The sequence below is a fragment of the Chinchilla lanigera genome, unplaced genomic scaffold (assembly GCF_000276665.1).
Source record: "Chinchilla lanigera isolate Chin_1 unplaced genomic scaffold, ChiLan1.0 scaffold00042, whole genome shotgun sequence".
Classification (NCBI taxonomy): Eukaryota; Metazoa; Chordata; class Mammalia; order Rodentia; family Chinchillidae; genus Chinchilla; species Chinchilla lanigera.
The window spans coordinates 7,713,620-7,724,187 of NW_004955443.1; the positions used below are offsets into that span (position 1 = coordinate 7,713,620).

The window sequence follows — 10,568 nt, forward strand, 5'->3', positions numbered from 1 at the left end:
GCCAGCCTGAACCGCCTAGTGACACCCGGTCTCAAAGAGACAAAAAATAAGAAGAAGAAGAAGAAGAATAGGGCTGGGAATATAGCTCAGCAGCACAAGTGCCTGCCTGGCAAGCGTGAGGTCCTGAGTTTGATTCCTGGTACCAAAAAAGAAGAGGAAGAAGAAGAGGAAGAAGAAGGAGGAGGAGGAGGAAGAGGAGGAGGAAGAAGAGGAAGAGGAGAAAGAGGAGGAGGAGGAGGAGGGAGACTCACTGTCACTGGCATAAAGTAGAGCTTTGAGAAGATACCACTCAAAAAAAAAAAAGAGAAGATGTCACTCAATGCCCTGTTCTGTGTTTCAGAGTGCCATTGCCAGGTAATGAGCCACATTGTTCATTGATTTTGAGGCATACTTGCATTAGTTGAGACAGTATTTGGAGTTTCTGTTTTTATCATTCACAGTTTTTTGGGTCTTGCTTTTTTGAGACAGGTTCTAGCTGTGTAGTTCAGGGTGGGCTTGAACTCACGGCAATCCTCCTGCCTTAGCCTCCCCGAGGACTGGGATTATAGGCATGTGCCACCATACCCAGCTCATTCACGGTTTTAATTATTCCATTTTCCTTGTTTTCCTCACTTAACAGCTCATGCTGCCCATTTTCTTTTCTTTTTTTATTTTAAAGAGTAAAAGAAGGATAACATAATAATAGGGGGGGGCTTACCAAATTACAGACAAAGTGGTAGGAAATTATCAATGGTTATTGTTTTACATATTGTTATCTACAAGATAGTTTCTCAGGAAAACAAATTGACAAATAATAGTGAGTTACAGACAAAAGTGGTAGGTTATTATCAATGGTTGTTGTACTATACTTTGGTATCTTCAAAGTGATTTCTAAAGAAAATAAATAGAGCTATACATGAGTGACCTATTGAATAATCATTGACTATTCTCAATGGTTGTTGTAGGAAACACATAATAATAAACATACATCCATTTACAAAATACATAGGAACAATACAAACATTACAGAATTATGGACAGATTAGTAGGAAAATACCAGTGGCTGCTGAAATACATGGTGGTATCTTCAAAGTGATTTCTCAGGAAGACAGATACACAAGAAGGATCTGACAAGTAGTTACAGCCTAAGGGTTGTCAAAAATAGTGTATTACCTCCTCACCAGTGATTCCTGTCACTGAGGTGTGACGGCTGGAAGGAAGGCCAGGATTGAAAAGAAGAACTGAAAGACTTGCACCTGTGTCTAGCAACAAGCTGTTTTCTTCTTCCTCTATAGTTATGATTACCTGGGGCTCCTCCATGGAGATGACAGTCTGGCCAGAGGGAGAAGGCAGAGTATGCCCCGGGCCCCCTCATTCCTGTTGGACTAACTGGTAGGGTGGGTCTGGGCTCTGGGGTCTCCACTTCAGAGGACATGATGCCCATTTTCTAGGGCTGATCTCTGCATGTGTCGGCCCGTAACCTTGGTTGCTCCCAGTGTTCCTTGATAGATTCCGTCTTCAATACCCCAAAGGAAATTTCTCAGCCTCAGGTGACACTGCCTTTCTGCTGACATCTGAGATGGGTCATATGCACTAGAGTTTCTTCCCTGAGTGCATGAAGGTTTGCTATTGTTTCGAGGTTTATCTGAAAAAAGAAATTTTTCTTGAGAAAAACAGGTTCGCTGTGCACATATTCTGCTTTTCTCTTGCAACAAGGTTTCTTTTAAGGCACTTTCTCTATATTCTGTAGAATTAAGAGCTTCGATAAGCCGGTCTAGCTGTTCACAAGACCTGTAAAAGCACTACCGATCTGGCTTAGGCACTGGTTTTGGCAGCTGTACACAACTGTCACACAGACGTTGGTCCTCATTAGGGGTAGAGTCAGACATCAAAGACTCTCCAATTTTAATAGCTACCTGAGAATCTTGAGACTGTGCATTATTCTGAAATGATGAATATCTAGACAAGAGCATGTCTTCAGTGAGATCAGAATAATCCTCTTCAATAAGCAATCCAGGAATAGAAGGGAAAATCCAGCAGTGCCTATCTGTGGGGTCATGGGCCAAGGAAGAGATACTGGTACATGCTATGGCATGTTGGATTTTTTTAAGAGCTCTTCCACTTTCATTGCTATTCCTGTTTGGAAGCTTCTTCCTCGTCTGCAGTAAGAGGCTCTTGCATTACACAGTTGATCTCTACTTGCCTTGTCAATTCTTTAAATCTATCTTGTCCTCTTTTGCCCCTTCTGCTTCTTTTATGTGACCAGAGATCATCTCCATTTTCTGTGACCATATCTTTTCTTTCTTTTTTTTTTTTTGAGACAGGGTCTTACTATGTAGTGCAGGCTGATCTTGAACTTGCTTATGTAGCCCAGGCTGGCCTCAAACTTGCAGCAATCCTCCTGCCTCAGCCTCCTGAATGCGGGGATTACAGGTGTGTGCCACCACACCTGGCCGGTGACTGTATTTTGATCAAATTCCTTTTGCTCTATTTCTTCGTGCTAGTACCCAAACTTTCCCTTTCTCCCTCACCTATACATCTGCAGTTGAATTTGTTCATCCTCCTTTAGTTTTTCTTGTTTCTCTTTCATTTTTTGTTCTTGTTCTTTAAGTTTTTCTTCCTTTCTTTTATGAACACTAGCAGCTGCTTCTTCCCTCTAGTTTTGATGTTCTGCGTTTAACTTCTGGAGCTCCTACTTTGCCTGTTGTAGTAGATCAGCATATCCTTGAATGAAATCCCTAGTAGAAACTATGGTCAGTGGCTTCCCATAGGGAGCATGAAGTGTCTTCATTTTTCCTCCTAGTGTCAAGTCATACACTGAAGTGCTTACAGTTTCTTCAGTAGCCTGAGATTGCTCAAGTGAAGCTCAACACAGCCATCATCTGTGACATCAAAGCCTCCTCTTTTCTGATACCTGTATTTTGCACTTGTTGATGTTGCATCAGCACCTGAAGCTAAGATGTGCAGTCTGAGAATTTCAGAAAGAGTGCAGCTATCAATGTGCAAGCGTTTCAAACTGCAGCCCCGGTGTAACTGTGGCCATGCAGCTGCCGAAGATGCAACTGCAATAGTGCAGATTTCGTGGGGTCTGCACTTTCCTCCAAAGCCTCTGTGGTGTCAGCCTCAGTTATTTGCTGCTGGCATCTTCTTCTAGCACTTCCAGGGTTACTCCCTCAGGAAACTCATCTTGAAGATCAAAAAGTGCCCCGAATGCACTGAGCAACTCCAAAACCACCAAAGCATCACCAAAGAGTTCAGGAACTGGTCTAGTTTTCCCTGGAGTTGGTCCTGGAAGTTCCTTAAAATCATCCATTCCATATTTTCTCTGGATTTATTCCACCACTTTTTTAAGTATTTCATATATTTTCACTTTTCTTCAAATAATTTCTCTCTTTCCTTTCCCCTTTCTATTCTTCTCCTCCTCCTTCTCCTTCTCCTTCTTCTCTTTCTTCTTCTCCTTCTTCTTCTGCTTCTTCTTTTTGCCTTTTTGATACAGGGTCTCACTATGCAGTTCAGGCTGGCCTTGAGCTCACTTTGTAGCTCAGGCTGGCCTTGAACTCATAGCGATCCTCCTGTCTCAGCCTCCCGAGTGCTGGGATTACAGGAGTGTGTGCCACCACACCTGGCCCTTCTTTTCTTTTTTCTTTAGTCTCTCTTCCACACTTTTCTTCAGTTCTTCCCCTTTTTCCCTTTGTGTTCCTTTTCCTTTTTCTTGGCTTCTAGGGTATCTGCTTTTTCTGTTTTTAATTTAGCCTTTTCAAAAGCCAGTGTCTTGTGCCAGGTGTGGTGGCGCATGCCTGTAACCCCAGCACTCATTTGGCTGAGGCAGGAGAATCGTTACAAGTTTGAGGCCAGCTTGGGCTACACAGTGAGTTCAGTGGCAGCTTGAACTGCATAGTGAGACCCTGTCTTAAAAAAAAAAAAAAAAAGCCAGTGTCTTTGTTTCTTCTTGTTTCAAAAGTTTGTCTCTTTCTTTAGTAGCTTTGTTCCTGTAACCTGCAATAGTCCATTCATTAGCAATGGTGTCTTTCAGCCTGACAGATACTCGTTTGGGAAGTCTCCCTCTTCTGCTGTTAACAGGCCTGAAGATAAATACAGTGGATCAGGGCTGGGGATTTAGCTCAGCAGCACAGCACCTGCCTGGCAAGTGTAGGGTCATGAGTTCAATTCCCGGTACCGGAAAAACACCAAAAAAAGAAAAAAATATATGGTGGATTATCAGGGAATATATAAGAAAAATCTTGTCCTGCTATTTTATATTTTGAAGGAGATTAATTTTAACAATTCTACCTTGTGGTTCATAGTATTGCTTCAGAAAAAGCTTTAGTTTTTCATGAGAAAACAGGTATTTTCTCTGGCTGATTTGTGTTGCTTTAACAGTGGCAGAGTTATATAATTTCTTTTTAGTGGGTTGCACCTTGTACTGGAATAATGAGGGATCAATTGTGTATTTTTTTTCCATTTTGAAAAGAACTATTCTGTTTCTGCATCATCACTATCACTGATGACAATTGTTCCTCCACCTGCACAGCTAACATGTCCACAGCAAAACCATCTTGATATGAGGGAGGGAAGACGTCTAGAATTCTACACTGAAACCTTGCACTGTTGTTCTGAATGACATCATGCTTTCTTCCGCAAAGTATGGATCCTTGAAGTATGCAAATATATCATCATAAAACAAGTAGTGGTTCTGGAACACTCTAAAGATTCTGTCTTGCACTTTTTTTTTCTGACTCAGGTACTTCCCGATATGTCAGTCCAGGTCTCCCTGTCACAGCACAGCTCCACACAAGGCTGTTACACAGAATGGTTCGTTCAAAAAAAGTCAATATATAGCCTGGCATGGTGGCACATGCCTGTAATCCCAGCACTTAGAAGGCTGAGGCAGGAAGATCGTTGTGAGTTCAAGACCAACCTGTGCTACAAAGTGAGCTCAAGGCCAGCCTGAACTGCTTAGTAAGACCTTGTCTCAAAAAGATAAATAAATAAATAAATAAATAAATAAATAAATAAATAAATAAATATAAATAAAAGTCAGTATGACCCAGCAGTCACTCTTTTTGGCATTTAACCCAGAGAAATAAAAACTTCTTTCCACACAAAAATGTTCGTGGAACATTTCACGCAGGCTTTCATGGAAACTCAGTTAAAGGAAGAAAATTTGACAGTATTTCAGCTCACCGTTTGTAGAGGTTTCAGTCTGTAGCCGGCTGGCTCCAAGGCCAGGCGCATGGCAGAGGGACATGGCAGAGAGACAGTCCATGGCAGGGCAGGTAGGAAGCAGCATGCAGCAGCCCAAGTGCAGATTATTTAGAAACATGCCAGACAGCCTGAGCAGAACAAAAGAACAGCCAGTAAAGCTTCACTCAGCTGATTGTGAGTCAGTCTTAGGATTTTTAAAGGGTTTTTTTCTTTAAAAAAGAGGTTTCTGTCTCTACTGCCTTAAAGTACCAAAGCCTTTACTATCAGGGTAAATGCCAGAGATATTATTTCTCAAGAGGCTCCACTCTTCTTGAGTAAATGTGGCTAAGGGAATCTCGGTGCGGGGAGGCTCCATCCTGATCTCATGGGAGTTTCAGAAGACTAGAGCCATCCGGTGGCGCAGCCCCCTTCCCTAAGGAGTAAGTGGGCTCCATAGAGACACAGAGGCCTCAGTAGGGCTTCCTACTATGCTTCTATGAAAGATGCCAGCATCATCCTAGCTTCAGACCGAGACGTCTGCCTAGTGAATACTTGAGTCTCATAAGAGAGGTTCTGTGGCTCCCTGGGTCTCCTTCCTCTGCATGCAATGCCATTTTAAGGACCCGAGACCTAATTGTCTCTCTCTGTAGGACCCAAGATGAGCCAAGGGAAACCTCATGAGCCATTCCCTTCAGATTTCACTGACTCTCTCACTTGATCAGTGGGAGAGGTGTGATCCTGACAATTTAAAAAGGAGAACTGGGGGTATAGCTCAGCAGCACAGTGCCTTCCTGGCAAGCGCAAGGTCCTGAGTTTGATTCCTGGTACCAAAAAATAAAATAAAATAATTTTTTTTTAAAAAAAGAATACCTTATCTACTATTATAGTACAATCTGGGCTCAATATGAACTAGGAAATGGCAAGAGATGGGCACAAGATGGCAATTTAAATTGCAAGACTATTTTTCAACTGAGCTGTTTCTACTTAAAACATAGAAGGTAAGATGAAATTCCTTATGTTCTTGCTTTTGTGACCATTTATCTCAGGAAAAGCCCAGAAACTATGCTAAGCCCCTGAGGAAGAGAGAGATATCTCTGGGGATCCTGTCCTAGGAGTCCCACCTGTCTCTTAAGGGCTTATGGTTCCCTCCCATCTGTTCAATGAAGAAACTTCAGATGTGACTTCAGACACCTATGACCCTGGACGCAGCCTTTTCTAGGTTCAACAGCTGGGATCTGGAGGATGGTCAAAAGAGAAAAACTAGAATGATAGCTGTTGCAATTGGTAATACTTTAAACTCAGCCAAATCATCTAAGGGAAAATTCCAGCATGATCAAGTGCAAGAAGTCTGGACACTGGGCATGTGCCCACACCAAGCTACCGCCTGGGCCCTGCTCTGAGTGTGAGGCAGCCGATATGCCTCAGTCATGGCACTGGAGGACTGACTGTCTCTGCTCTTACAGAAGGGCCAATCAAAACTGTTTCCTGCTCTGAAGAGGTCCAGCTGAACCTGCACTGCCTTGTCCATGGCCCTTACCCTCCCCTATGAGGAACCCCGGGTAATGCTGGATGTTGTGGGTGAGCTGATTTAATTTCCTTCTCTGGAAAACCCTCCTCTCTATCTGCAGCCATAGTTGGAGTTGAGGAGACCACTAGTCAAAGATTCTTTACTCCTGCTCTGATGTGTCACTCTAAATGTCAAATGTTTAATGATGAGTTTCCAATTGTCCCACAGTGTCCTGCTCACTTGCTAGGAAGATACTTACTAGCAAAATTGGGGGCAAGTCTCAAATTCTGACAAAGCCAAAACAATTTTTGATTGAGACTGTGCCAGGTCCCTTGACTTAATTAGCCAACAGGTAGATACTGCTGGATGGTATAATGAAATACCTGACTTAAGAAAATCCTTCTTGATATATTAGGAAGAGAAAATGAGACCACAAGCACAAGAATACCAGTGGAAAGAAGCCACCGAACAGGACAAGCAAATAAACACAGGGAAAAGACAGGAAACCAACCAGCAAAATAGTATGAGAAAAATAAGCCAACATATATCTGTTATAACCGTAAATGTAAATGGTCTCAATTCACCAATCAAAAGAAAGAGACTGGCAGAATGGATCAAGAAACAAGATTCAATAATATGCTGCATGTGAGGAGCATATTTAACTCAAAAAGAAATTCATAGATTGACAGCCAAAACATGGAAAACAATACTCCATGTGATAAGATCCCAGAAAAAGCAGGGGTAGCTACTCTATTTGCAGAATAATGTGAACTTCAAGCCAAGACTGATCAAAAGAGACAACCAATGGCATTACATACTGGTTAAGGGAAAACTCCAAGAAGAAGACATAACAATCATAAATACGTGTACACCAAACACAGGTGCACCTAACTATATGAAGCAAATATTAATGGACATGAAAATCAAATAAGCACTAACACAATTGTAAAGAGGGACCTTAATACCTCACTCACAATTACATAGATCAACTAGGCAAAAAATCGACAAAGAAGTATGAGAATTTTTTTTAAAACCAGAGAACAAATGGACTTAGAAGATGTCTACAGAGTGTTCTACCCAACAACATCAGAATACACATTCTTCTCAGCTGCACATGGGATGTTCTCCAAAATTAGCCCACCACATATCAGCCCATAGAACATGCTTAGGTAAATGCAGAGAAATTGAGATTATCCCATGCATATCATCTGACCATAGTGCAATAAAATTGGAAATGAATGTCAAAAGAAACCACAAACCACACAAACACAAGGAAATTAAACAACACCCTCCTGAACAACCAAGGGGTCACAGAGGAAATTAAAGAACAAATTAAACAGTATCTACAACTAAACAATAATGCTGATATAACAAACTGCAACTTTGGGGATGCAATGAAAACAGTCCTATGAGAGAAATTATTTTTTATGTCTTTTTGAGACAGGGTCTTGCTATGCAGTTCAGGCTGCCTTGAGCTCACTTTGTAGCCGAGGCTGGTCTCAAAATGGCAATGATCCTCCTGCCTCAGCCTCCCCAGCGCTGGGATTAGAGGCATGCCAGGTTTTCCCGGTCATCTCTGAACAGACAGCATCACTGTTCCTACTTCAATGAAAAAAATCTTTATTTGAAAGATTAAATCAAATTGACAAATCCTTAGCCAATCTTATCAAAAAAGAGGAAAGAAAAGACTTAAATTCAAGCAATTAGGAATGAAAAGGGTGAAATCATACTAGATCCTGTGGAAATCCAGATGATCATCAATACATACTTCAAGAACCTGGACTCTAATAAGATGGAAAATACAGAAGAAATGGACAGATTTCTAGACACATGAATTACTAAAACTGAATCAAGTAGATATAAGAATTCTAAATAACCTAATGTCAGTCAATGAAATTTATCAACAAAAAAAAAAAGTCCAGGCCCTGATAGATTCGTTGTTGAGTTCTACAATAAATTTAAAGAATATCTAATGCCACTAATGCTGAAACTCTTTAATGAAATTGAAAGGGAAGGAACACATCCAAAATCATTCCTGCAAGCAAATATTACTATGATACCAAAATAAGAGAAGGACCCAACCAAAAAAGAAAACTATAGGCCAATCTCCCTAATGAACATAGATGCAAAAATCCTCAATAAGATACTGGCAAACAGAATGCAGCAAATCATCGAGAAGATTATACACCATGACTAAGTAGGATTTATCCTAGGGATGCAGGAATGATTGAACATATGCAAATCAATAAATGTAATATAGCATATTAACAGAGCCAAAGACAAAAATCACATAATCATCTCAATAGATGCAGAAAAAGCATTTAAGAAAGTCCAACTCCCTCCCATAATAAAAACTCTTCAGAAAAGTGGAATAGGTGAGCTTTCCCTCAATTTGATAAAAAGCCATCTATAACAAACCAATAGCCAACACTATACTAAATGGTAAAAAAACTGAAAGCTTTCACTTTATTTGTTTGTTTTTGTTTTTTTTCTGGTACCGGGAATTGAACTCACCACCTCGAGCTTGCCAGGCATGCACTGTGCCACTGAGCTAAATCCCCAGCCCGCTTTCACTTTAAAATCATGAACAAGCCAAAGATGTCCACTATCACCACTTTTATTCAGTATAGTACTAGAAACATTAACTAGAGCAATTAGACAAGAGAAAGACATAAAAGGAATAAGGATAGGAAAGGAAAAAGTGAAATTATCATTATTCACAGATGACATGATACTTTACATAGAAAACTCCAAAAACACCACCAAAAAACTTGTAGATTTAATAACCAAATTCAGTAATATAGCTGGATACAAAATCAACACTCAAAAATCAATAGCATTCCTATACACAAATAATAAACTCACTGAGAGAGAAATTAGGGAAAACATACCCTTTACAACAGCATCCAAAAAATGAAATACTTAGGAATCAATGTAACAAAGAAAGTAAAATATTTATACATTGAAAATTACAGTACTCTGAAAAAGGAGACTGAAGAGGATATCAGAAAATGGCAAGATATTCCTTGGTCATGGATAGGAAGAACTAACAAAATAAAAATGGCCATACTTCTAAAATTTTATACAGATTTAATACAATTTATATCAAAATACCATTAGCATATCTTACAGAACTACAGAAAACAATCCTAAAATTCATTTGGAATCAGAAGAGACCTAGAATAGCAAAAACAATTCTTGGCAACAAAGGCAAGGCAGGGAGCATTATAATACCTGACTTGAAATTATACTATAAAACTACGATAAAAACAGCATGGTACTGGCAAAAAAATAAAAAAACAAAACAAAAGAGACCCAAGAATCAATGAAACAGATTAAAGGTTGCAGAAACAACTCCAAACACACTCAGCAACCTTCTCTTTGACAAAGTGGCCAAACACATTCACTGGAAGAAAGATAGCCTCTTTAATAAATGGTGCTGGGAAAACTGGCTTTCCACATGCCAAAGACTGAAATAGGCCCATGTCTACCACCATGCACTAAACTAAAATCAAAATGGATCAGAGATCATCTAAACATTAAAACAGAAACACTGAATCTGCTGGAAGAGAGAATACATAGAACTCTTGAAGATATAGGTATAGGCAAAGACTTCATGAAGAAAACCCCAATCTGACAGGAACTATCACAAAGAATCAATAACGGGGACCTCATCTTATTAAAAAGCTTTTGCACAGCAAAAGAAATCACCATGAGAGTGAAAAGACAACCCAGAGAGTGGTAAAAAATTTTAGCTATTTGTCCTTCAGAAAAAGGACTTACATCTACACATATAAAGAATTGAAGGGGCTGGGGATTTAGCTCAGCGGCAAAGCGCCTGCCTGGCAAGCGCAAGGTCGTGAGTTCAGTTCCCGGTACCAGAGAAAAACCAAAAAAA

At 40.3% G+C, this 10,568-nt stretch overlaps 2 pseudogenes; one reads left to right on the plus strand and one right to left on the minus strand.

Annotated features, from left to right (window-relative positions):
- Positions 1–3,106: 3,106 nt before the first annotated feature.
- Positions 3,107–6,691, minus strand: LOC106149330 (annotated as a pseudogene).
- Positions 6,692–6,708: 17 nt separating this feature from the next.
- The window catches only part of LOC102003391, a 14,282-nt pseudogene continuing 10,422 nt past the window's right edge, over positions 6,709–10,568 (plus strand).